This window comes from Rhinoderma darwinii, chromosome 2 (genome assembly GCF_050947455.1).
Source record: "Rhinoderma darwinii isolate aRhiDar2 chromosome 2, aRhiDar2.hap1, whole genome shotgun sequence".
Classification (NCBI taxonomy): domain Eukaryota; kingdom Metazoa; phylum Chordata; class Amphibia; order Anura; family Rhinodermatidae; genus Rhinoderma; species Rhinoderma darwinii.
In genome coordinates, this window is record NC_134688.1 from 430386586 (window position 1) to 430404090 (window position 17505).

General features: G+C 41.9%; 1 long non-coding RNA gene across 1 annotated transcript in view; it reads left to right on the plus strand.

Moving 5' to 3' along the window:
- Nucleotides 1-15605, plus strand: part of LOC142743538 (uncharacterized) — an 88847-nt gene extending 73242 nt beyond the window's left edge. The window contains exons 2-3 of the long non-coding RNA XR_012881579.1: nt 14772-14913; nt 15466-15605. This is a non-coding gene — a long non-coding RNA (uncharacterized LOC142743538). The remainder of the gene's footprint in view (nt 1-14771; nt 14914-15465) is intronic.
- Nucleotides 15606-17505: the final 1900 nt, after the last annotated feature.

A 17505-nucleotide genomic window follows, 5' to 3' on the forward strand; every position in this document is an offset into this window, starting at 1 on the left:
TCTTAGGCCCCATGCACACGACCGTAGTTTTAACCTGTAACTACGGAATCCGTAATTATGGATGAAATTGCACATTTATTCACTTCTATAGGCTTCAGAAACCTCTCCATATATTTACTGATGTATGTCTGAGCCGTAGAAATTATCTACAAAATATAGAACATGTCCTATTCTCAATTGCAGCATGAACTTGCCCATAGACGTCTAATCAGCGCTTCCGCAAATTGCGGACAGCTATGGATGTGTATCCATAATCGTCGGATCCGTATTTGTGGACAGTAAAAATATGGGTGTGAGGCCAAAAGCATTGAACTCAGGTGTTTCATTCAGTCCCAATGCCACAGGTGTATAAAATCAAGCACCTAGTCATAGTCTGTCTTTACAAACATATGTGAAAGAATGGGTCGTTCCAAAGAGCTCACTGAATTCCAGCGTGGTCCTGTAGTAGGAGGTCAACATTGCAACAAGTAAGTTTGTGAAATTTCCTCCCTTCTAGATATTCCACGATCATCTGTGAGTGATATTATTGTAAAGTGGAAGCGTTTAGGAACCACAGCAATTCAGCCACGAAGTGGCAGACCACGTAAATTTACAGATTGGAGTCGCCAAGTGCTAAAGAGCATATTGCATAAAAGTCGCCAACGCTATGATGACTAAATAACTGCAGAGTTCCAAACCCCATTTTGTGTGGAAGAACTTGACCGGCCGCACAGAGTCCTGACCTCAATCTCATCCAACACCTTTGGGACGAACTAGAACAGAGATTGTGAGCCAGGATCTGTCGTCCAACATTAGTGTCCGAACTCACAAGTGTACTTCTGAATGAATGGGCAAAATTTCCGACAGACACACTCTAAAATCTTGTAGGAAACCTTCCAGGAAGATTCGAAGCTGTAAATTTTTCTAAATTTAAATTTGGAAACAAATAAAATATTAGAAAAAAGGAAGAGTGGAAGCTGTTTTAGCGTCAAAGGGGGGAGCAACTCCATATTAATGCCTATGGATTTAGAATGGGATATCATAAAAGCTCCTGTAGGTGTAATGTGTAGGTGTCCCAAAACTTATGTTCATATTGTGTATGAAATAAATGAACAGTAATTGTTATTTCCTGTATGGAGTGCATTGGGATTGCAAAGATTACAAAGTCTGTCGTGTCCATGTTGACGGTAAGGAGGGACTATATAAATCTATTCAGCATAATTATCTGGAAGTTATTTTTCATAAATTAAGAACTGATTATTCCAGATTTTGGTTGTGAAACCTTGCACACTCTCGAAACGTTTAGTTTCAGTTCTTGTGAAATGTCGCCATCTTCTGGCCGTTATCTGCATTATTTTATCATTTGATCCTCAGTGAATTGTATTTTGAAGGTTCATCAGATAAGTTTGCAACAGGAGTACAGAAATGCATTTATCAGCAATAAATATATGATTTATTGTTAATTTATTACTTTATATTTGTTGAAAAAATAACATGTTCGTTTCTACCGAAAGCAAATTGCTAAATGAAATGTAAAGAATATTTAGAATAAACATTGTACCACTGTACGTTACTCAAGAGGGAAAATGAGGACAAGGTATAAACTAGATAGTTGCACCCATCCAGATTCCAGTCCATATACCACTATTACCTAATAGTATGAATGAATGCATTTTAAAGATATTTAAAAGCGGTAATATTCCTAATTAAATAAGAGGGCTAAATAAAATAATAAAATCCTGGAATATCTCTTTGGTATTCCTATCACAGACATTTATGGCATAGCCACAGGATATAACACCCAAAAATAGAAGAAATATGCATCTACCACGTATCAAAAAATAGAAATCTTTATTAATAATAAATAACAATACATGGTATCACATAAATATACAGATACATTTTTTTTTAGAAAGGGTCATATACGAAGAGCGGCATCAGTGGTATAGATGTAATAATACCCAGAGGTAAACAGAACAAACCAAATACATTTCCACATATAATGAATAACAAATAACAAATAAAGCATGCATGTACAAAAATAAAAAATAAAGATGGAAATTTATAAAATATAAAATATAACAGTAAATGGAAAAAATAATAATAATAAAATATAAAAATATTTAATACAAAATAATAAATACATAAATTCTATTTTATTTTCATTGTGTATAGATCAAATCTTGAAATACATCATCAAACACCATACATGGAAAAAATAGATACAAATAACCTCACAATATCAACATCATATAGTATAACTCCATTTCACAAGAATTTTTACAAAATCCGATAATAATCTCATTTGATGGTGACTATGAAGATAATACATATGTAGAAGATCGAATTCAGTAGACGTAAACATCATGATAGTATATCCAGCGAGACTAAAATATAAAAAACATAAGTCAGAAATAGACAGAAAATCCCCCCCCCCCCCCAAAACACACAACACAAAATTAAAAGAAGAAGCAATAAAATTTGCGCTAAGTTGTGATAATTAGAGAAAGGGTTTGAAGCTTGTAGCCTCGTTTAGGCCAAAAGGTGTGGTCGTATTAAGCAACGTTATCCATTTCATTTCCTTTTTCAACAGAGCTTTTCATTTTATATTTGACTTTCTGGCCATTTCTGCTTAGTCAGTCATGCTTTGCATTTCATGGTGATCTGGAGTATGGGACACTGTTGGTTTGAGAGGGGTTGTTCTGTTTACCTCTGGGTATTATTACATCTATACCACTGATGCCGCTCTTCGTATATGACCCTTTCTAAAAAAAAATCATCTGTATATTTATGTGATACCATGTATTGTTATTTATTATTAATAAAGATTTCTATTTTTTGATACGTGGTAAATGCATATTTCTTCTATTTTTGGGTGTTATGTTCCCTGTGCTTTTTGTGCTTGTAGGTTGTTCTATGATATAGTGGGGACTCCCTTGTTCTGCTGTTTGAGGTTCTTTTGTAGGTTTACAATATCCACAGAATATGCCATAAATGTGTGATGGATGGGACGTGGCCGGATGTCTGGTTGAGCAGGCGTACTTCGCTGGGCTCCCGAGTATCCTGACTCAGTATCCTGTATCTATCACCTCTATCCTGAGTGTCTGAAAGCCTTACCGTGCAGGGTGGTGACTACACGTCCTCCTGTGTCCCCCGGTGTGCAGATTTGTGGTGTCGGGTGCGGATATCGCTGGATATAGAGAACGGAGTGAGGCTTGGCACTTCCGGTCGCCGCGTGGTGAGCAGTTGGGGCATTCTGGCAGCAGCAGCGGTGCGGTCTCTCTGCCTGTATTACTCCACTAGTGGAGTGTGCTGGGTAAAGGGTCCTGTGGACTGGAAACTTTACCCTGTAAAAGGCTTGCTTCTGCCTGGGAGGTAGGTGAATGACGGGCCGGCATTCCCCTCCCCCGTTCTTGCCGGTGGCTGCGCTGGACTGGGATTATAACTCTCTTGCTTCAGGTACTGGTGTCCCTTTGCATGTATAGACTCTCCACTGATAGAGGACCGTTATTTTAAAGGGCACCCTGCTTTGGAAGACACACAAACGGTGCATTGCATTACACCGAGGGGCGCTGGTTTACCCCTCCCCCCTGCTTTTCTACCAATTTCTGCACACTCTGCTGTGTAAATCCTCTAATATGGGAGGTAATAGGGGGAAGAAGCGGAAGAGTAAGTCCCTGGCAAGGAACTCTTCCCCCCCCCCCCTCTGATGATGACTCTGTAATGGAAGATCCCCCATTTCACTCACTGGATGACCTGGATGCTGATCCCTCAGGTGCCAATATATTGAAAATCAAATCTCATGCGGCGAAAAAGCTGGAGCAGTTTTCTCGGCCTGTGCTGTTGCCTGCATCCCCTGATCCCTCTTTATCAATGTTTGATGGATCCTTAAGTCCACCAAGACCAATATCCCCACAAAACCAGCCAGTCTCCTCCTCACATGTGGATGTTAAATTTGCAGAATTGCTGGTGGCCATCAATTTATGTCAGTCTAAGCTTGTTACCAAAGTTGATGAACTACGTCAAGATCTTGTTATACTGAGGCATGATATACAGAAAATCTGCGAACGTACTACTGACAATGAGCGCAGAATCTCTGAGGTGGAGGACATTTTACTCCCTATTCCGGCTCAAATTGCAGATTGTGGCTTCGGTCGACAGGGCAGACGATTTTGAAAACCGTCTTCGACGTAATAATGTCCGTATTGTGGGCCTGCCGGAGAAATCGGAGGGATGTGGTCAAATTCCTGGAACAGTGGCAAAAAGATACCTTGGATGTTGAGGGGGTTCTCTGCTTTTTCACCATTGAGTGGGCACACAGAGTCCCGGCCCGTATGGGTCCTCCGGGGGGACATCCACGTCCATTGCTTGCACGCATGTTGCACTTCAGAGACAGGGATGCTATTTTACAGGCGGCAAGGAACTCTCAACGAATCTCCATATACCCTGATTTCTCGGTTAACATCAGGAGACGAGTCCAATTTACGGATGTCCGTAAGAAACTACGGGAGAAGGGGTACAGATATGCCATGCTGTATCCTGCCAAGCTGAGAGTGATTGATGGCCCGACATCTAAATACTTTCTTTCCACCAATGAGGCCCTGGCGTGGGCGGAGGCAGAAGCGAATGCTCCTGGAGGGGCTCTTCCTCCTGATTGAATAGTCTTTTCATGGACAAGAGCCTGTGTTCAATGTTCTTGGCTTTACTGCTGGGTTCTGAAAAAATTAACCGATAAATCTATTATATAAACCGCATGGCACATGGCATTAAGTAAACGTATAAGAAGTTCATTGATAAATTATAAATACCTTAAAACGGTGCCAATAAAAACTACAACTCCTCCCATAAAAAAAACAAGCCTTCATGCAGCTTTGTTGATGGAAAAAGAAAAACACTTATAGCTCTTGGAATGTGTAGATTAAATATATATTAAAAAAAATCGCTTAGCTCGCCTCTGAAAGCCCAAAATAGGCTGGCATGCTGGAAGTTGTATCACAAACAAGAATGCTACCACCCATCATCACGCTGCAGCCCATACAAGTGACTACAGTACTGATCAGAATAGAAAAATTACATCCAGTTACTCACAAGTGACGTCTACTATGATTGGAGTCATTTTATTTCCTTTTCTTCTGCCTCCAGCCCAAACCACTATGACAACTTCTGCCAGCATCACTCGTCTCTGTAGTTTGCCATTCAGATGTCTTCAGCTTCTCCGTTTGCAGCACATGCTCACACTGTGTCCCCTGAATATAGTGCTACACTCTGTGCAACCTAAATATAATAAATCCACACATGATGTGCACCCTTACTAAAATAGGTCCACACACTTTCCTTTAAAAAAAGTGTCGCATGCAGTACCCCTGAACAAAAAATCGTCCCACACACTGTGCCCTCTGAATATAATACTGCTACACACTGTGCCCTCTGAATAATATAATGTCCTAGCCTGTGACTCCTGAATAAAAATATTCCCAATGCTGTGCCACCCTGAATAAAAGAATGCCACACTGTGCAACCTGAATAAAAATATGCCTTATGCTGTGCCCCCTGAATAAAAGATGGTCACACTGTGCTTCCTGAATAAAAATATTTCTAATGCTGTGCCACCCTGAACAAAAAAAATGGACACACTGTGCCACCTGTATAAAAATATGCCTCGTACTGTGCCCCCTAAACTAAAATATGTCCCACGCTTGTGACCCTTGAATAAAAAAAAGAAGCCTCCCAGGCCTTACTTTTGGCTAAGCTCCTGCGGAACGATGCAGGTGGCGTGATGATGTCCAGGGCTTCGTTGCACCTTTCAGCGCCGCTTACATATTCAATTGTATCCATGTCTTAAGGATGCAAATACTGTGTACTGGCTGTTATTTTAAGTATAAAATAATCGATTTTGCGCTAAAATAAAAAAATCAGCAGTAAATTTAAAATAATGCGATGCAGGGGTGTACTGGGACTACAAAGCAGCCCTCGCACAAAAATCCCATCAGCCCGCTTATCAATTTGCAAAATATGGTGTTTGTGTGAAATACCATATTTATTAAGCCCCTGCCCCAGATACGTTCATCTGTGTTGGGGAAGCGGCCGAAGCTACAGAGTCACATTAAAGGACATGTGTTGCCAGCAAAACATGTTTTTTTTTTTTAGTTAAACAATTAGTGTGTAGGTGATTAAACATTGTTCTAATTTTTTTTTTTTTCTCACGAGTCAGGAAATATTATAAATTGGATTCAATTTATAATATTTCCCAGCACTGGTCACTAGATGGAGCCATTCCCAAAATTGCAGCATTGCATGTGGTAAAGCAACCACATTGCTTTATGCTGCAAAATTGGGTAAAAATCCCTCGCTCTAGTGAGCTCTCAGAATCCCCCCCTCCTTTATCCTGGCTAGTGCCGGGAGAAACGAGGGGTTTGAACGGTCTAATCTCCTACACTGTGTGTCGCCATTTTTTGAGCTAACACACAGTGTAGAAGGTTAACATACACTAGTAAACACACACTGAAACACGAACATACATAGAAATAACTTACCTGCTCCAGTCGCCGCCGCTCCCTCCGGTCCATCCGCTCCGTCTGCTGCCGCTGCTCCATGTGCACAAGTCCGGAAGCCGCGACCGGAAGTAGTAATCTTACTGTCCGGCCGCAACTTCCGGTCCACAGGAAAATGGCGCCAGACGGCGCGCATTTCAAATTGAACTGTGTGGGAGCGGCGCATGTGCCGTTTCCACACAGCGGCGTACACGATAGTGGATGGAACGGGCCCCGTTCGCAGTCCCTATGGGACTGGAGCTGCCGTATTCCATGTCTGTATGTGTCGTTAATCGACACATACAGAAATGGAAAAAAAAATGGCAGCCCCCATAGGGAAGAAAAAGTGCAAAAATAAAAAAAAGTAACACACAAACACACAAATTAATCCAAACGTTTTTAATAAAGCACTAACATCTTTAACATATTAAAAAAAATTTTGGGGTGACACTGTTCCTTTAAGTAGCTCATAACAAAGCCCCCATGTATCAAAAGTGACAGCTCAGTTTAGACTATGCTCACATTTGCAATGTGGCTTCCGTTTATAAAGGATGCCATAGTGCTCTGTCAGATCAGTCATAGGACAGATACCACCAGAACCACCAAACCCATTTGGCTTACAACTGGGTTTGTCGGGTTCCAGGTTGGTTTTTGTAGTTTTGATGGGAAGAATATCGCTGCATGCAGCACTATTCTTCTCCTCAAATTTGCAGGTGTTGCTGAAGGAACTCCAGAACAGAATACAGCCTAATTTATTGACTTATGTTGTGACAAATTTATGATCACATGTATCTTTTTTGGTTATTTTTTTCCAACATACAGCACATCACTGATATTAACTTTCACACCAGATAAAATGACGGCACTTTTTCTACACCAAGGTCTATGTGGAGTAGAGATGCAACTTTTTGAAAAGTCTATTTTTATAAATGTCTAAATCCTGGCTAATAAGTAAGCCACGTCCACTTTTCACTTTTACAAACTGAATTGCATGGTCCTAAATTAACTGCAAATAAGTCACTATTCTCAAGTAAATGCATTTAATCAAAGCCACAAGTACATTGATAAATGTGGGCCTTTGCTTTTTTTCCACTTTCCTGATTCTGAAAGTGGTGTAAAACTGCAGCTTGTGGTTTTGAGTGGCATATTCTTTAGCTGTGTGGGCAATAACCACAATTGTGTATATTACATGTGATAACAAAACATGTTTTACCATACGAACAGTGTAACAGTGCTGTAATACTAACTACCGTATATTATATACTATCCACACTATGCATTATCTAATAACATAGGATTATGTCAGCAGATCTTATATTAATGACAATGAAGAATAAAAGGTGCACAGTGACACCAGGTGGCCATAGTACACATAACGGAACTCATTGTGAAAAACAAGGGCTGACAAAGAACTCATGTACAAAAATAAATACAAGTAAGGAACTAGACGTTCTTGGGCTCCGATGCAAATTCCCTAACAGGGCCCACAACTTTACATGCAATTTATAGTATTGGTAAACCCTGGTGTGACTGCAATTTATGCACCTCATGAATATAATCCTCTGAAAATATACACCGTGATTTTACTGCATAGGAATAATTCTTAGGCTGGGTTCACATGAGCATGTTACGTCCGTAATGAACGGAACGTATTTCGGCCACAAGTCCCGGACCGAACACACTGCGGGGAGCCGGGCTCCTAGCATCATTGTTATGTACGACGCTATGAGTACCTGCCTCTCCGTGGAACTACTGTCCCGTACTGAAAACATGATTACAGTACGGCACAGTTGTCCTGCAGCGAGGCAGGGACTCCTAGCATCGTACATAACAATGATGCTAGGAGCCCGGCTCCCCGCAGTGTGTTCGGTCCGGGACTTGTGGCCGAAATACGTTCCGTCCATTACAGACGTAACATGCTTGTGTGAACCCAGCCTTACAATTACGCCACAGAACCTGGATGATGCACACAGTGATATACCACCATAGGGATAATAAGCACAGTGACGTTACAGTAGAGAGATAATAAACATAGTGACATCCACAGTACAGAGATAATAAACTCAGAGATGTCACAGTACAGAGATAATAAACACAGTGATGTCCACTGTACAGAGATAATAAACTCAGATGTCACATTACAGAGATAATAAACTCAAATGTCACAGTGTACAGGGATAATAAACACAGTGAGGTCCACAGTTCAGAGATAATAAACTCAGAGATGTCACAGTACAGGGATAATAAAGGCCGGGAGGTCACAGTACAGGGATAATAATCACACTAGTGTCACAGTACAGGGATAATAATCACACTAGTGTCACAGTACAGGGATAATAATCACACTAGTGTCACAGTACAGGGATAATAATCACACTAGTGTCACAGTACAGGGATAATAAACGCAGTTAGGTCATAGTACAGGGATTGTAAACACAGTGAGGTCACAGTACAGAAATAATAAACAGTGATGTCACAGAATAGGGATAATAAACACTGTGATGTCACAGAATAGAGATAATAAACATGGTGATGTCACAGTACAGCAATATTAAACACAGTGACATCCCAGTGCAGGGATAATACACACAGTGAGGTCAGAGTACAGATATAATACACACAGTAATGTCACAGTACAGAGATAATAAACAGATATGACACAGAACAGGGATAATAAACACATTAATGTCACAGTACAGGGATAATAAACAGTCATGTCACAGTACACAGATAATATACACAGTGACATCACAGTACAGGGATAGTAAATACAGTGCTGTCACAGTACAGGGTTAATAAATCACACTATTGTCACAGTACAGGGATAATAAACATGGTGATGTCAAAGTGCAGGGATAAACACTGATGTCACAGAATAGAGATAATAAACTCAGTGATGTCACAGAACATGGATAATAAACACAGTAATGGCACAATATAGAGATAATAAACACTGATGTCACAGTATAGAGATAATAAACACAGTGATGTCACAGTACAGGGATAATAAACACAGTGACATCCCAGTGCAGGGATAATACACACAGTGGGGTCAAAGTACAGATATAATACACACAGTAATGTCACAGTACTGAGATAATAAACAGATATGACACAGAACAGGGACAATAAACACATTAATGTCACAGTACAGGGATAATAAACAGTCATGTCACAGTACACAGATAATATACACAGTGACATCACAGTACAGGGATAGTAAATACAGTGCTGTCACAGTACAGGGTTAATAATCACACTATTGTCACAGTACAGGGATAATAAACATGGTGATGTCAAAGTGCAGGGATAAACACTGATGTCACAGAATAGAGATAATAAACTCAGTGATTTCACAGTACAGGGATAATAAACACAGTGATGTCACAGTACAGGGATAATAAACACAGTAATGGCACAATATAGAGATAATAAACACTGATGTCACAGTATAGAGATAATAAACACAGTGATTTCACAGTACAGGGATAATAAACACAGTGATGTCACAGTACAGGGATAATAAACACAGTGATGGCACAGTACACGGACAATAAACAGCAACTTCACAGTACAGGGATAGTAAATACAGCAATGTCACAGTACAGAGAAAACAAACAGTGATGTCACAGTACAGGGATAATAATCACAGTGACATCCCAGGGCAGGGATAATACACACAGTGAGGTCAAAGTACAGATATAATACACACAGTGATGTCACAGTACAGAGATAATAAACACAGTAATGTTACAGTACTGAGATAATAATCAGATATGACACAGAACAGGGATAATAAAAACATTAATGTCACAGTACAGGGATAATAAACAGTCACAGTATACGGATAATATACACACTGACATCACAGTACAGGGGTAGTAAATACAGTGCTGTCACAGTACACTATTGTCACAGTACAGGGATAATAAACATGGTGATGTCACAGTACAGGCATAATAAACATGGTGATGTCAAAGTGCAGGGATAATAAACAGTGATGTCACAGTAGAAATAATAAACTCAGTGATGTCACGGTACAGAAATAATAAACAAAATGATGTCACAGTACAGGGATAATAAACAGTGATTTAACAGAACAAGGATAATAAACACAGTGAGGTCACAGTACTTAGATAATAAACAGATATGACACAGAATAGAGATAATAAAACACAGTGATGTCACAGTACAGGAATAATAAACAATGATGTCACAGAACTGGAATAATAAACACAGTAATGCCACAGTACCGATATAATAAACAGTGATGTCACAGAACAAGGATAAAAAAAACACAGTAATGTCACAGTACAGGGATAGTAAATACAGGGCTTTCACAGTACAGGGATAATAATCACACTATTGTCACAGTACAGGGATAATAAACATGGTGATGTCACAGAATATGGATAATAAACACAGTGATGGCACAGTATAGAGATAATAAATACAGTCATGTCACAGTACAGGGATAATAAACACAGTGATGGCACAGTACACAGACAATAAACACAGCAACTTCACAGTACTGAGATTGTAAATACAGCAATGTCACAGTACAGAGAAAACAAACAGTGATGTCACAGTACAGGGATAATAAACACAGTGATGGCACAGTACACAGACAATAAACACAGCAACTTCACAGTACTGAGATTGTAAATACAGCAATGTCACAGTACAGAGAAAACAAACAGTGATGTCACAGTACAGGGATAATAATCAGTGATGTCACAGTACAGAGATAATAAACACAGTGATGTCACAGTACAGAGATAATAAACACAATGACATCACAGTATAGGGATAGTAAATACAGTGATGCCACAGTACAGGGAAAATAAGTACAGATATCTCTGCCCAGGGATAATAAAAATAGTGATGTCACGGCACAGAGAGAATACCCCTGAGAAAGCTAGGTTTCTCCTGGGGCTGGTCTTTGTTTTTTAAGTGTGTGCCCCTCTGCCTGGCTTATATCGATTGTCTTAGGCTACATTCAAACGAGCGTGTGCAACAACGGACGTGAAAAACGTAAGTTTTTCACGTCCGAGGTGCACCCGTGCGGGGAGCGTTATCACGGATCCCTCATAGACTAGAGTCTGTGGAGGGATGCGTGAAAACACAAGTAAATTGGTCATGTCCTATTTTTCCTCGGACCCTTCACATGTTCCATTGAAACAACGGCTGTGTGAAAGGCCCCATTGAAATACATGTGCCGGTGCGAGGGGCGTTTTTTTAACAGCCGTCACACGGACGAGTTACACGCTCGTCTGAATATGCCCTTATTCTTATGATGTTTTAGGTATGTGCCTTTTTGCATTGTATGTCAGATTTATTCATGATCTTATCCTATTTTAGGAATTACCACATGCATTGAAGTGGGATCCTTATTAGGGCCATTTATGTATCCGGCAGGTCTGATCTAGTTTGAGGCTCTTGCGCACATTACGGCATATCTTATTATGGATCACTGTTTGAATTGTTGCATGCAACGTTTTTAACTTGTTTGTCTTCTCCTTTTTGGTGTCAATAGATTTTTTTTTCACTGTTTTGATACAATTTTGGAGGTGCATGTCAATTTTGTTTGCCCTACTTTCTCTGGTAGTTTTAGTTGTTTGGTCTAGGGCAGGGGTCTCAAACTCAGCCGGGTAAGTGGGCCACATATAGAAAAAATGGGAAGTTGAGGGTCCGCATTACTTTCAAATTTGATACAATACAAAATTATTGTTAATCAATTCGTTATTTGAACTACTCTAACACTATAATAATAATAATAATAATAATACTACATTACTATAAGGGTATGTTCACATGAGATCATTACGTCCGTAATTGACGGACGTATTTCGGCCGCAAGTACCGGACCGAACACACTGCAGGGAGCCGGGCTCCTAGCATCATAGTTATGTACGACGCTAGGAGTCCCTGCCTCGCTGCCGGACAACTGTTCCGTACTGAAAACACCCCTGGTCTAGGGCATAGACTTTGCACTCCATAGATAGGTGGTGTGCCTGCTTATTCTTGGTTTTTCATACAGCAAAGGGATAATGACCAAAGAGAAGTAACAACATAGGAGTTATAGGCCAAGGGATATAACAGGAGAACAATAATAAACAATGTGAAGTCTTAAAAAAATTGTTATTGCACACAATTATGTCACAGTATGGGAATAATGCACAAAGTAATGTCGCTGCTAATTGCTCATGTGCACAGTGATGTCACAGCATCATAATACAATGTTCATACACACAGTGCAAAGATAATAAACCCTTGGACAAATATGTGCAGGACTGACTACAGTTACACTACAGCTATGAGAGCTATGCACTTGTGTGTCCATCACATTACCAGAGCAGATTTTTACCCCCCTGGGAGAAACAATTAAAGTTCATATTGAAATGACTGCAAGCAGAGATCTTGAAACCATTAGGTGACTTTCCCCATAAAATAAGAATTCTGGAACATCTGTTCTCAAAATGTGCCTTTCCTCTGCTACTCATCCCGGAAATGTATAAATAAGCTAACAACTGGGCGTTACCATTCCACTTGTCTATAGGCTCTGACACTGTCCATTCTGCTCTGACAATAAGTACACACGTATGGACCGTACGGACACACCCTACTAGAAGGGGGAATTTGTACATTTCCAAGGGAAATAACAGAGGAATGGCACAACACAAAGTTCTAAGAAAAGATGCTCCAGAATTGTTATATTATGGGGAATACAATTATTTACTAAAAACAGACATTTCAGGAGAGATGCCAGGGCCCCCCAGGGATTTAGCATGCTGTGGTTATCGCACGTTGTAATAGCATACCTCCAAACTTTCAAGTATCGCAAAGAGAGCCTCAGTGCCCACTGTAGATAGTGTCTACATAGATAGTGCCAGTGCCCACATATTACCACAGTGCTACAGTGTCCACTGTAGATAGTGCCTCAGTGCCCTCATATAAAGCGCCAGTGCCCACATATCAAGTGTCAGTGCCCACATAGTGCTGAAAATGTAGTGCCTTCAGGGGTTCAAATGGGGCTACGGTAGCCCCATTTTAACCCCTGAAGATGCTACGTTTGTAGCGAAACATGTTGGGGGGCTCTTCTATCTGTTTTCATTTCAATGTTTAGCTGACAGTCAGTTACAAACCTAAATCGAGCTAGTGATAGTACAGCGTTCTGCAGCCGCTGATCGTCACACTCATACATCAGGTCGTTCTGACCTAGCGCATCTCTGGTAATGTGCCATACAAACCTTACACTGTCAGCTAGTGTCGTCTATTTTTAAATTGTGTTTTTTGTTTAATTTAGAAACAATTAATAAAAGTAATATTTCAGTAAATACTCTGTTTAGTCAGCTGGAAATCAGTGCATCCTTTAGCCTAACCGTAAATTAGTTATATTTCATGTACCCATGTAGATAGTGCCACAGTGTTCCCCGGTGTCCCATGTAGATAGCACCAGTGTTCCTGTCAGGTCCGCATTTCACACCGAATAACCACCTCTGTAAATTGAAAGCTGAAGGCATGCCTGGAAAGAAGTACACCACACAGACAAATGTCGGTAGACATCTTTCCCTCTGTCAGCCAGGAGGAAGACTGAAAAACTTTTAGGCTGGGTTCAAACGTGGTGAAATTTCACTAGAATTCCGCTGCGGACACTCCGCAGCGTTAATCCGCAGCGGAGCCGTTTCTCCATTGACTTCCACTTCTATTTAGAAGTGTTCGTTTAGACGATGCGTAAAATTCCGCTGCGGAGCGGAATTTGGTGTCCGCAGCATGCTCTGTCTGTTGCAGACCAGTGGCGGACTGGTTGCGGACTCATGGCGGAATTTCTCCAATGACTTCAATGGAGATTCTAAATTCCGCAATGAAGTCCGCAGATGTTATGTGTGGTGCGGATTTCGGGTGTGTTGCGGTGCGGATTTCCAGCCGGAGCAGGATATGACATCATTCTGTAGAGGAAAGGAAGGCGCCATTTTCGGCTTGCAGCCTGACAGGATTGTACTAAAGCAGACAGAAAACTCTGAACCCAGGCTGCAATGGCCAGATATCGACGGATGGACATGGAGGTTTCGACACTGATAAATCTGGTAAGTACATGTATATGTTTATGTCATGTTGTTTCAAGTGGACTAGTATGTATGGTTTATCACTAGCAGCACCTGCAGTATTTACATATTCTAAAGCAGATCAACATGTAACAGCTCCACTGTGAATCCTGAGTACCAAGCAAACTGCAATATGCACTGTGTATTTATTTTGTAGGTGCATAGTAGGCCAGAAATCTGGGACACCTCAATAGCTGCCTATAGTGACCGGAATGCACGTGAGGAGGGATGGACCTACGTGTGCCGCGGTCTGTACCCCGAGTGTGATGGGATGCTAGAGAGGGGGCAGGGAGTGATTGGTAAGTTTGCATATAGTTTGTAATGCAGATAGTTTAAAACACTGTTTGCTAACGTTGTTTTGCATCATTTGAATGCTGTAAATTCTATTCACAAGTTTGGCCTTTCCTGACTAGCTAAACCATACCCCAACTTCTGTCATGTCACTATGGCACGTGCGAAGTTGTTGACCACTTTCTTCCGACTGTAAGGGTATGTGCACATGGCCTATTGACGGCCCTAAATCGTGCGTTTGACACACCATTTAACGCCAGAATGTACGTTTTGAAAGCGTGGACAACCATATGCCCATTCAAATGAATGGCCAGATGTTTGCCAGCGTATTGGAGCTGTCTCGGCATGCGGCATTATAGGCCTGAAATGTCTACATTTGGTATGGAAAGAGGTCGTGGGAACCCAGCCGTAGCCATAACCACTGGCTAGTCAAGTTCTGACCCAATGATGTGGTTGCATTGATGATCTCTCCTCAGGACAGGCCCTTAGAAGCGATTGCTCTGGATACACCTGACTTCATCCCCTATGCCCTAATTTAAAAAACATCATTCCTTTTACAGAAAATGATGTGCGCAATAGATGGCGGACAGTCCGCGACCGCTTCCGGAAACAGGTGTCCAAAACACCAGCAAGTGGCTCCTCTCCGTCACGGTGCGCAGCGATAGCCCACTATGAGGAACTGTCTTTCCTGATTCTGTGCAGGGAGCTACGAAGGTAAGTCTCTATTCGCACACACACCTGGGTTAAAAGGGAGCGCATGAACCACGTGATTCCAATCGAACGGATTTCAATTTCCCTTGTTTGACGATTACAGTGGACATGTTTGTTTTGCTTTTGCCAGTGTCGTCACGAAAATGTCCCTTGACCTTACACATTATCACATATCACTCTGCGTTGCTTATGTAACTCATTATCTTCATGAAGAGAATGCGTCTTTAGTTTCCCCCCCAAGCTTGGCGTCAGATCGTGTGTGTGTAGAATGGCAAAAGGCTATGTTAACGAGATTAGCGACTGACAAACTGTCCGAGAAATGTCTTCTCAATCCCAAAACTCAGTGACCTTTTTTTTCCTTGCAGAACTCACGGCAATGTACCACCTCGGACGCCGCAAGTGAGTGCTCGTGCCCAGGTGCAGGAGCAGCCCGTGGGAGCCTCGTCTGCCAATGTGACTGAGGAAGATGTGCCCCACGAGGCAACCCCGGCCCCAGCAGTTCCTGGTGGCCACACCTCTCCAGCCCCCCCGGCAGGAACTTCCCGTCCTCGGCAAAGAGTGGGTGGCCGAAAGCGCGTGGCCCCAGCGGAAACAAGCGACACGGTCGTGGGACAAGCTCTAAGCATGATTCGGAGGGTGGAGGCCGAAGACAAGTACCATAATTTCGGGTATGCCATCGGTGGGCGCTGTCGCGGTATGGAAACAACTCGCCGGGCGGCATATATGACCTGTGTATTTGCGCTGGCTGATATATTTGAGGCCCCCCAGCCCCTACCCGATGTGGCAGATATAATTTTCCACCTGCGCACGTTAACTGGCCGTAGGGCTGACCCATCTGGCGCTGTGCCGCACGCCCCACCTCCTGCCTCTGCACCCTCACTGCAGCCCGAACAATATTTTTCCCCCTGGTCACATGGACATCCCTCTGGTTCCTCTTTCCGTCCATACCCCAATGTCCCAAACCCTTTGCCCACCCTTTACTCTTCCACCTCTTCATATTCATCCTCCCACCTCTGCGGCATACATGCCTCCTACCTCGACCTCCTCCTCTGCCCCCTCCTCGTATCCCCAATTGAGCCCCCCTCGCTACCATACCTTGCATTAGGTTTCTGTTTTGTGTTGGTCGCTATTGTACCAGTGAGCGAATTTATGGGCCAAGTTCATCCCTGAATGTTCTCAGGGCGTCTAGTTGTGCTGTGTAGACGTGGCATAAAAGTTAAGTTCAATTGATGACTCTGCCTTGTGTCTTTGTCGTTTTTATGTGTGGGCGACAAAATGTGGAAGGGCATCAAGGGGACGATACACATTGTTCACGGTGTGGTCGCTTTCATGAAGGAAATACTGTGTGGTTTGATATGCTATGCTGTGCTGAACAAAGAAAGGCAACCTCAACATCATACTCACTTTTCCGACATGTGATTTCGCAAATACACACACTTAGGGCCAATCAGAATAATCGTGGTTTTTTTTAGCAATGGAAGCACATCCAACAGACAATTTAGCAATCCATAGGAGTATCATTGACAGAATAGCCTACTGTTTGGACATGAGACGGATTACTGCTGGGTAGGCTGCACACCACCAACCCAGGAGTATTGCAAAGGCACGGCCCCTTCAGAAGTCAAGACAAAATAAGAGAACATATCTCGAACTGGTACACCACGACTGGCCTACCCAACAGAACCTCAGGGGCAGTGACAATGAAAGATTCTATCCAAAATATATACCTTCTTAGATCGCGAAAAAGAAGTGCAAAATGACCTTTGGTTGCTCTTACAGCAACCAAAGGGTCAACCCACAGTCGGACACGGCCTCTTTATTCAGCCTGCGTGAACAAAAGGAGAGGGAAATCCCAGAAACATGTTACTATCTCATTAGCAGACAAAAAC